The 10,108-nt window shown below is 30.4% G+C and overlaps 1 pseudogene; it reads left to right on the top strand.

The window, feature by feature from the left end:
- The first annotated feature begins 1,028 nt into the window (after nt 1-1,028).
- On the top strand, nt 1,029-1,128 carry LOC131181766 (small nucleolar RNA R71; annotated as a pseudogene).
- Nucleotides 1,129-10,108: the final 8,980 nt, after the last annotated feature.

Below are 10,108 nucleotides of genomic sequence, written 5' to 3'. Positions count from 1 at the left end.
GTTTGTAAGGCTCTGGAGGTATATACTTCTCTTCCTTCTCTTCAATTTTCTCTTTACATTTTTCTGCACTTTCTTTCTCACTTTCTTGTTTTTCACTCTCATCAATTTCTTTCTCATTTTCTCTCTTCTCACTATTTTCACTTTTCTCATTTTTTTCACTCTTCTCATTATTTACAACCTTCCCACTTCTTAAAGTAATAGCTTGACACTGCTCTCTTGGGTTTTTCGGTTGACTTGGAAGTTTTCCAAAAGACTTGGTACTCGAGGAAGATGCTTGTTGTGCAATCTGATTTTCCAACATTCTGTTATGTGTTTGCATCTGTTCTAGCCTTGCTTTCATCTCTCTCATCTCTTCATCATGCTTAGTTTGGTTAGCAAGAATCTGTTGTAATAAAGCTTTCATGGTGGAACTTTGTTCTTGTTGTTTTGGTGGAGGATTCATATTTCTCTACTGAAAATTAGGCAATGGTTGCCTATTTTGCTGATATGGAATTCCTTGTTGCTGTTGTGGTTGAAGATTCTGATTTGGGACTTGATTTTGCTGATTTCCCCATGAAAAGTTGGGATGATTCCTCCAAGTTGGATTATAAGTTTAAGAGTAAGGGTTTCCCATTTGTTTGTTTCCATAATTACCAACATATGCAGCTTGCTTTTCATAGTCAACTCCACAGCTGGTAGTTCCTTCTGCATAAGCAACTTATTGTGAACTTCCAGATGATGATGATGAACTAACCAACATACTTAAATCTTCCATCTTCTTAGCCAAAACATTTGTAAGTGCATCAAACTTTGTATTAATGATGTTGAATGGATCGAGGTCATACATTCCAGCAGCTTACCTCTTTTGAGTTAGAGCTGATCCTCTTGGACTACTCCAAAGATGAGTATTCTTTGCAATTTTCTCCAATAGCTCATAAGCTTCATCTTCATGCTTCATAATAAATTCTCCTCCTATTTGAGCATCAATAATCCCTCTAATTGTAGGAGTAACATTAGTTTAAAAATTCTGGTTTATCATCCATTTTGGAATGGCATGATGTGGGCATTATCTCTCTAATTCCTTCCATCTCTTCCATGATTCATAGAGAGTTTCATATTCTCTTGGTCTAAAAGCTGTCTTTTGATTCCTCAATTCTTGAGTTTTCCCAGGTGGAAAATATTGTGCAAGAAATGCATTAGTGAGTTGCTCCCAATTTGTAATGGAGTTGTGAGGTAAAGAGTCAAGCCAATCCAATGCTCTATCCTTCAAAGAGAATGGGAATAGCTTCAATCTTGCTGCATCATCAGATACTCCAGGTTGTTTTTGCATATCACAAATCATAGCAAACTTCTTTAGATGTGTATGTGGATTTTTAGAAGGATGTCCCCCAAATTGGGAATTTTGAATCATTTGAAGAACCCCAAAATCCATCTTGTAACTATTTGCATCAATTCTTGGTCTTGCTATGCTCTCTCTCAAGTCATCAAAACGAGGAAAAGCATGATCCATCATACTTCCCCTAGGCACATTAGTATTTACAACCTCTTCACCTTTGGCTGCATTTTCATTGTTTCGATCATTTCCAGCATTACCACCACCAATTCTAATTCTTTCATCTGCCATGTCTACTTCAATTTCAGTTTCTCTCAAGGCTTCTTTCCTTTTTCTGGTTTCTTTCTTGTTGGCTCTATAAGATTTCTCAATTTCAGGATTAAACAATAAGGATGTGTCACTTGTGCTTCTAGCTCTTCTCATAAAAGATTAAGAGTACCTAAAAAGAACAAACAAACACAAAATGAAAAGATAACAAAGATAAAACTATAAACAACTAAAATAATCAAGAATTCAATCTTAAACAAACAACTCCCCAGCAACGGCACCAAAAACTTGATGTGGCCCAACCGCAAGTGCACGGGTCGTACAAGTAATGTAGAAAAGATATCATTCCCACGAGGAGTTGTGTTAATGATTGAATTTTTTATATAAAAATAAATTTTGATTAATTTGAACTGTTTTTGAAATTAAAGCAATAAATTGATGGATATTGAAGTATGAAATCTATATGTGCAAAATCAATAATCTATTCAGCAATGTAATGATTTAACTAAATTTGCATCAAATTAAAATAAGCAAATTGAAATATGGCAAGATTTAAAATGGCAAGTAATTAAATTCAATTAGAAATTAACAATGATAAAAAGGCGATTCCGGAGTTCGGGAGTTCATATTCAAGCTATTTTGGGATTTTTAAATTGGTTATCCAATCTTGTGAAACTTATGGGTTTTAAGGAGATTAATTCTTAAATCCTTTGAATACCCTTTCGAGTGGGACAAAGAGTGCCTTAATCAATCGAATCCTACTTTTGTGGAGTTAAAGTTAATCAAGACCCATTAAGTTCCTTAATTAATCTGTAAATCATCTTAATCCTTAGTCTATTTCTAGATCTAAGTTAATTAAGTCCAATTTCTTGATTATCTATCACAAGGCTTTCTCCTTTCGGTGCCTTAATCATGGATTAAGAACATCACTTAATGGGATCCTACACTAAGCATGTCATTTAGCACACAAGAAATGAATAAAACTCATTAAGACCACAAAATATGGATTATCCAATCAAAATCCACAAAATATCTCAAATATTACATCCCAACTCCAGAATCTAATGAAAACTACTCACTATCCATAATAATTACAAGATATTCTGAGTTAATATGCAAATAAAACCTTAATCTAAACTAAGAACTAAGAAACCCAATACAAGAAAGGTAGGAAATATGCAAGAAATGAAAGAAAACTCCAAATCTGTCTAGAAATGGAGGGGGTGACGTTTTTGGCTCCCTTTTTGACTCTTCAGCTGCTGCTCCTCTTCTTTTCCTTTTTCCCCCTTTTTCTAAAATGGGATAAGGGCCTATTTATATCTTTTTTTTCTGACAAGGAGCCCTAAATTGGTGTGTTTGAGGTGTGATTTTCTGAGGGAATCTTCTGCCAGCTCATTATGAAGACTTTATGGAACTGCATAAGTGGACTGCATAAGTTATGTAGTCCCTTATGCAGTTTTCGGTTGATTCCTAGCTCTCTGTGCGAAGCTGCATGAGCAGGGTGCAAGACTGCATAAGTTATGCAGTTTTCCATGAGGTCGCATAAGCAAGGCACGAATCTGCATAAGTTATGCGGCAACTTATGCAGATTTCGGCAGGTTTGGGACATTGTTTCTTCTCCTTATGCAGAACTGCACAACTTATGCGGCAAGTTATGCGCAATTTGGCCAATGCATACTTCAACTTTGAAACTTGTTTTTGATATCTTTGGCTGTAGAAATCACTCTTCAATGGCAAAATTTTTTTTTAGTCCCTCAAAAACACCATTTTACCTACAAAACAAAGTAAAATTACAAATTAATCCAAAAATTGGCAATTATGAAAAACTATCTAAATAACTAATGAAATTAGCTAAAAGTGACTAATAATCAAATAAAATGACTATAAAATTAAACCTAAATGACTATATAAAATGCATGTATCAAATTGAAATAAAATTTTAATGATTATAAAATTCACTTTTTTATGAAATTACATCAAATCTACTCTCCCAAAAGTTCAACTCAAACATTAATCAGACCTAGACTTAATAGCCCCATACCTCGAGTTTACTATGCTAATTTTTAGTTTTATGCGAAATGGTAACAATAGAATCTTGCCACTTGATTTATGAAGATTAAAGGCAACATTGCAAGAAAACTTGGCTCGGATTTGAATTAAAAAGATGTTTATAGGTTGGGGAATTTACGTAATTTTCCCAAAAACTTATTTACAATCCTACTGGATGTAACGCCTCGGGTAGGAAATCCTGTAAATGTCGGGCAGCAGCCAGCCATTCATCCCCACTGCCCGATGATCAAAGCTGTGAACTCCCAGAGACAGAAAGCGAGTAAAATGAGCCATCCAGTCAGCACTGCAGTTGCTCTTTCTATACACATGCTTAACCTGGACATTCCAGTGTTGAACTGTCAGTATAGGAGTTGGGTTAAAATTTAATTACATTTATTTATTGACTAAGTTCAAATTTGTATGATTATTAAACTAATTCATATAAAATTAATGATATTGAAATTATCTTCAGAGTTGTAAAATTTTGAGTTTAAAAATTATTAAAAGAAAAAAATATTAATATAAAAGAATTGTTGCATCCTTAAAAAAAAATTAAAAGGATTGTTTGCACTGGCCCATGATGCAGGCAGAGTAGCTGTTTATTTTTATTTATTTTTTTATTTTTTTTTTATAAATAAAAGATAAGCACACATGAGTTAATGATAAAAATAAATTGCTATTAAAATTATGACAATTTTATTGATATTTTTACTTTTCTATATTCTATACATACGCACAATTTACATCCGATATGAAATCCAGAAAGACCAGCTGTTGGACTTACCTCACTCACTCGCAGATCTCAATCAGGGCCTCACATTGGGCATGATAAATTTTAAATAATTACTATTTGTAACTATAATTCTTTATATTTTACTAATTTGCATAGGATTAAGAAAACAATAATGTCTTTCAAAAAGAATAATAAATTCCTGAGCAGAATTAATTATAATTTGTATGCTTGTATATACATAAAGCTCAAAATTGTACAGATTAGGATACATCAATATAAAATGCACAGTTCTTCAATAGGGTGAGAGTATTATTTAATTAAAATGGAATTATTAAAATGAATTGATATTATTCAATTTAATTACTATAAATTGCAGTTCAATTTTAAATTTTAATTTATAAAAAATTAAATTGTCGAGTTCCATTTTAATCATTTATGATGGAAAACAACTCTAATTAGCGCAAGCATGAGCAGGATTTCTTGGTAATTTTGGCTTCAAACAGTGGCAAAAGCCAAGGATTTTGTAGCTTCAATATTTGCCATTCTCGAGAGAAGATCCAAAATCAACTCAACTAATGATGAAGGGAATGTAATACAAGAACATAATGGGCAAGTTTGGCTCCAACATGTCAGTTTCCTTCGCTGTTAATGAAGAAAATTGAAGGCATGGGATTGTGCATTTTGAAATTTGTCTCTGCTTCTGCTGGTGAATATCAAATCCTGAAAAATTAATAGATATAGCACATCGAATCCTGAAGAATTAATAAATCTAACATATTGATTATTGAAATCTCTCTTCTCAGCTATGAGTTCTCATCAAATGAATTGGAAAACTTTTACAAATCCCACTGGAAATATTGGCTTTATAAAACTCAATTGGTATCAACTATCAATCCACACAAACAATTTAGCTGTGACAAAAGAAAAAGCTGCTTTTCATGCACCAGATGCTTTGTGAAACACTTATAATTTAGAAATCCATGATCTAAGTTTTTGGGAACTTTCTGTCTTAAAGAAAAGACACCAATCACCAGACACCCTTTTCTATATGATGAGCCTTAATATCAAATTGATTTGATCATTGAAAGAAAAATTGAGAACAAATTAAAATTATATATATATATATATATATATATATATATATATTAGTCTTTACATCAAATTAAAGAAATAAAATATAATATTAAAGTGTTTGTAGTTCATTATTAATAATATACTATATATATTACATATTTTATTACATATAAACATATAATTATATTAAAATTACATAGTATATCTAGAAAATAAAATCGTGTTAAAACTGTAGAATAAGTTTAGATTGATATGGTTTAATTTCTATAATATCAATTTTTTCAATTATAATTCTTATTAATTGGTTCAATTTTTTAAAATATCGCTTTTTATGAATCTTGCACACCCTACCTTCAACATTAAAGAAAATAATGATAAAAAAATAACACTGTAGTAGTAATTTTTAATAAATCATAATAAATAAAATAATTATCTTTTTTTAGTAAAATTATAAAATAATTATTATAATATAGATATATAGGAAAATAAATTAACTGAATTTAGCAATAGTTTTTGTTAATATTAATTTTTATTAAAATAAAAAAAGTCTTTTTCTTTAAATTTTACTTCAGTTATTTCTTAAAATTAATTCATAATCATAAAAAAAAAAAAGTTAAAAGGCATAGAAAATAATAGAAGATATCGTAGAAGGAGATCAATTAGGAATGAACATAATAAGAGAAGAATCAGGGTTGGTACTTGGAATGTTGGATTACTTACAGGAAAATTAATGGAGCTTGTGGATACCTTAGAAAAGAGAAGGGTGAATATTGAGAAGGGTTGCTTGCATTCAGGAGACTAAATGGGTAGGAGAGAAAAGCAAGGAACTGGGTAATTCAGGATACAAACTGTAATTTATCAGAAAGGAGAAGAACAAGAACGGAGTGGGCATAATCATAGACAGAACATTGAAAGATGCCGTAATAGCTGTAAAAAGAGTAGGAGATAGAATTATACTAGTAAAGCTAGTACTAGAAGTAGAAACAATAAATATAGTTAGTGCTTATATCTCATAAATAGGACTAGATAGTGAGAGTAAACAAAGGTTTTGGGAAGATATGGATGATCTAATGCAAAGCATACTGAATGAAGAGAATGTTTTTATTGGTGGAGATTTGAATGAATATGTAGGAAGTGATAGGTAAGGTTATAAGAATGTTCATGGAAGATTTGGTTTTTGTAGCCAAAATGAGGAGGGGAAAAACATCTTGAATTTTGCTATGACGTACGACCTAATACTAGCAAATACCTACTTTATAAAAAGGGAGTCACATTTACTGACTTTCAAAAGTGGGTAACATAAAAGCCAAATTGACTTCCTCTTAACTAGGAAGACAAATAGAGCTCTATGCAAGGATTACAAGGTCATTCTGGGAGAGGCTTTAACAAGTCAACATTGGTTAGTAGTCTTGAATGTCAAGTTTAGGAACAATTGCAGTAAGTCTAGAAGAAATATTGTAGCTCGAACAAAGTGGTGGGAGTTCAAAGGAGTAAAACAAGTGAAGTTCAAAGATGAGCTTCTCGAGTCCGAAGCATAGAAGCTAGATGTGGAGGCCAATGTTATGTGGATACAGATGGCATCAAAGATTAGAGAAGTAGCTAGAAAAGTACTTAGAGAGTCTAGAGGACATAGACTACTCTCAAAAGAGAGATGGTGGTGAAATGAGGAAGTACAAAAGGCAGTGAAGAGAAAGAGGGAATGGTATAAGAAATTACCTAGTGTGATAATAATGAGGTGTATGAACAGTATAAAATAGCAAAGAAAGAGGCAAAAAAGACAGTTAGTCAAGCAAGAGCGCAGGCCTTTAAAAAGTTATATGAGAAACTTAAAACTAAAGAAGGAGAGAAAGATATTTATAAATTAGCAAGGATAAGAGAAAAGAAATATCAAGATCTCAATCAAGTTAGGTGCATTAAGGATAAAGAAGGAAAAGTGTTGGTGAAAGATGAGGATATTAAAGAAAGATGGAGAAATTATTTTGATGATCTCTTTAATAATAGTCAAAGTGGTAATAGCGTGAATATAAATTACAGAGCAATAGAAAATAATGTGAATTATACTAAAAGAATTAGATCTTTAGAAGTAAAGGAAGCACTTAAGAGAATGAAAGTAGGTAAAGCATGTGGACCCAATGGAATACCAATTGAAGTGTGGAAGTATTTGGAAGATATGGGAGTGACATGGTTAACTAAATTGTTTAATAAGATTCTAAACTCAAAGAAAATGCCGGATGAATGGAAGAGGAGTATATTAGTACCTATTTTTAAAAATAAGGGAGACATATAGAGTTGCTCAAACTATAGGGAAATTAAACTCATGAGCCATACTATGAAGTTGTGGGAGAGAGTTGTGGAACATCGACTATGTCATAACACTTCTGGCTCCCATAATTAATTTGGTTTCATGTTTGGTCGTTCAACTGTGGAAGCGATCTTTCTCATTAGAAGCTTGATGGAAAAATATAGAGATGTAAAGAAAGATCTACACATGGTTTTTATCGATTTGGAGAAGGTTTATGATAGTGTTCTAAGAGATATCTTATAGAGAGTGTTAGAACAAAAGATGGTATCTATTAGGTACATACAAGTGTTGAAAGATATGTATGAAGGAGTAACTACTATTGTGCGCACAGTGAGAAGGAACACAAGAGATTTTCCTATCTTAGTTGGATTACACCAAGGTTCAACTATAAGCCATTACCTTTTTACATTAGTTTTAGATGAATTAACGAAACATATACAAGAGAGTATCCCTTAGTGCATGATGTTTGCGGATGATATAGTTCTAATAGATGAGACATAAAGAGGAGTTAATAGAAAACCAAATCTTTGGAGAAGTACTTTAGAGTCCAAGAGCTTTAAGTTAAGTAAAACGAAGATAGAATACATGCATCACAAGTTCAGTGAAGGTCGAACTGGTGATAGGGAAGGAGTTAGTTTGGATGGAGTGGTATTGTCCAAAAGTAATCACTTTAAATATCTTGACTCAATCCTTCAAGTAGATGGGGGATGTGAGGAGGATGCTAGTCATAGGATTAAAGTCGAATGGTTGAAGTGGAGACGTGCCACGGGAGTTTTATGTGATCGCAAGATTCCCAATAAGTTGAAAAGAAAATTTTACCATACAGCTATACGACCGGCCATATTATATGGTAGTGAGTGTTGGGTAATGAAGGAGTCGTATGTGTCTAAGATAAGAGCTGCGGAGATGAGAATGTTAAGGTGAATAAGTGGCCATACTAAACTAGATAAAGTCCGTAATGAAAGTATTAGAGAAAATGTAGGAATGATGTCAATTGAGGATAAGTTGAGAGAATGGAGATTGAGATGGTTTGATCATGTGAAGCGTAGACATACCGAAGTTCTAGTTAGACAAATAGAGCACATTGAATTAGAGGATAGAAAGAAAAGAAGGGGTAGACCTAAATTGACTTGGAGGAGAGTAGTACAACATGACCCAGAAACATTACACATTTCTTAGAATTTAACGCAAAATCATTTAGAGTGGAGAAAAAGCATCCATATAGCCGATCCCAATAAATTTTTGGAATAAAGGCTTGAGTTGAATTGAATTGTATAAAAGGTTTAGTTTATTTTATTTTTTAATTATGTTTTATCACTTTTAAAATTTTTTTATAATATTTAATTGTAGCATTACTGATAATATGAATTTCTTCTTTAATGAATTATAAGAGATTAACGAGTATGTAAAATGAAATAAAACTTCTACTCATAATGCACTTATATGTCAATATGATCTCAATACATAATTTATTGCATCAAAATAAATATATAATTTACTATCTTATAAATTTTTTTTTCTAAATATATTAAATAATGTTGGAATTCTATTAGTATTATAATAAGATTATAAAAAATTAAAAATAACATATTTTTTCTTTCATGTAATGTATTAATTTATCGTTTTTCAAGTAAAAACATGATTCAATTTTTTTTTTCATTTTATCATAATTATTTATAGTACATTTTTTATTTTTATTTTATTATTTTTATTTTTTATTATTTTCATTTTAATATTTTATTTTTATTTTTTATTAAACTTTGTAATATTATAAATAATCTAAAAGTTAAAGATATTTTTATCCATTCATAAGTTTATCCTTCATTTATACTTTTATATTCATAGATTATAGGTAGTTTTATTATTATTATTATTATTATTATTATTATTATTATTATTATTATTATTATTATTATTATACAGATGTGAATTAATTTTTTAAAACTTTGTATGTTTATAAACGAAAATTTATGATTTTAATTTTTTTATAAGATTTTATTTTTGATTATAATATGAAGTATAAGTAGGATTAGAATTTAAATTTATTAAAACTTTAAAGTTAATTTAAATAATAAAAAATAATATAATTATAAATAATATGAAAAAATAAGATATTTTTGTCTCTCATTTGCGTGTGTATGTATATATTTGTTTGTATTGTGTAGATATAAAAATTTAATACACCTCTTCGTGAATTCCTTTTTTTTTTTTTTTTAAATGTTTTAATGTTTGATAATTATGTTTTTGATAATATCTCCAACGTTTTTTTTCTTAAACTTCCCCTTTCTATTTAAAATAAGGAGTATATGATAAACATTTGAATTTTTTTTTTAATAAAATCAAATATATATATGTATATATATATATATAT

The sequence above is a fragment of the Hevea brasiliensis genome, chromosome 7 (genome assembly GCF_030052815.1).
Source record: "Hevea brasiliensis isolate MT/VB/25A 57/8 chromosome 7, ASM3005281v1, whole genome shotgun sequence".
NCBI lineage: Eukaryota > Viridiplantae > Streptophyta > Magnoliopsida > Malpighiales > Euphorbiaceae > Hevea > Hevea brasiliensis.
Note: the sequence above shows the minus strand (reverse complement) of the source record. Positions and strands in the feature narration are given on the sequence as shown.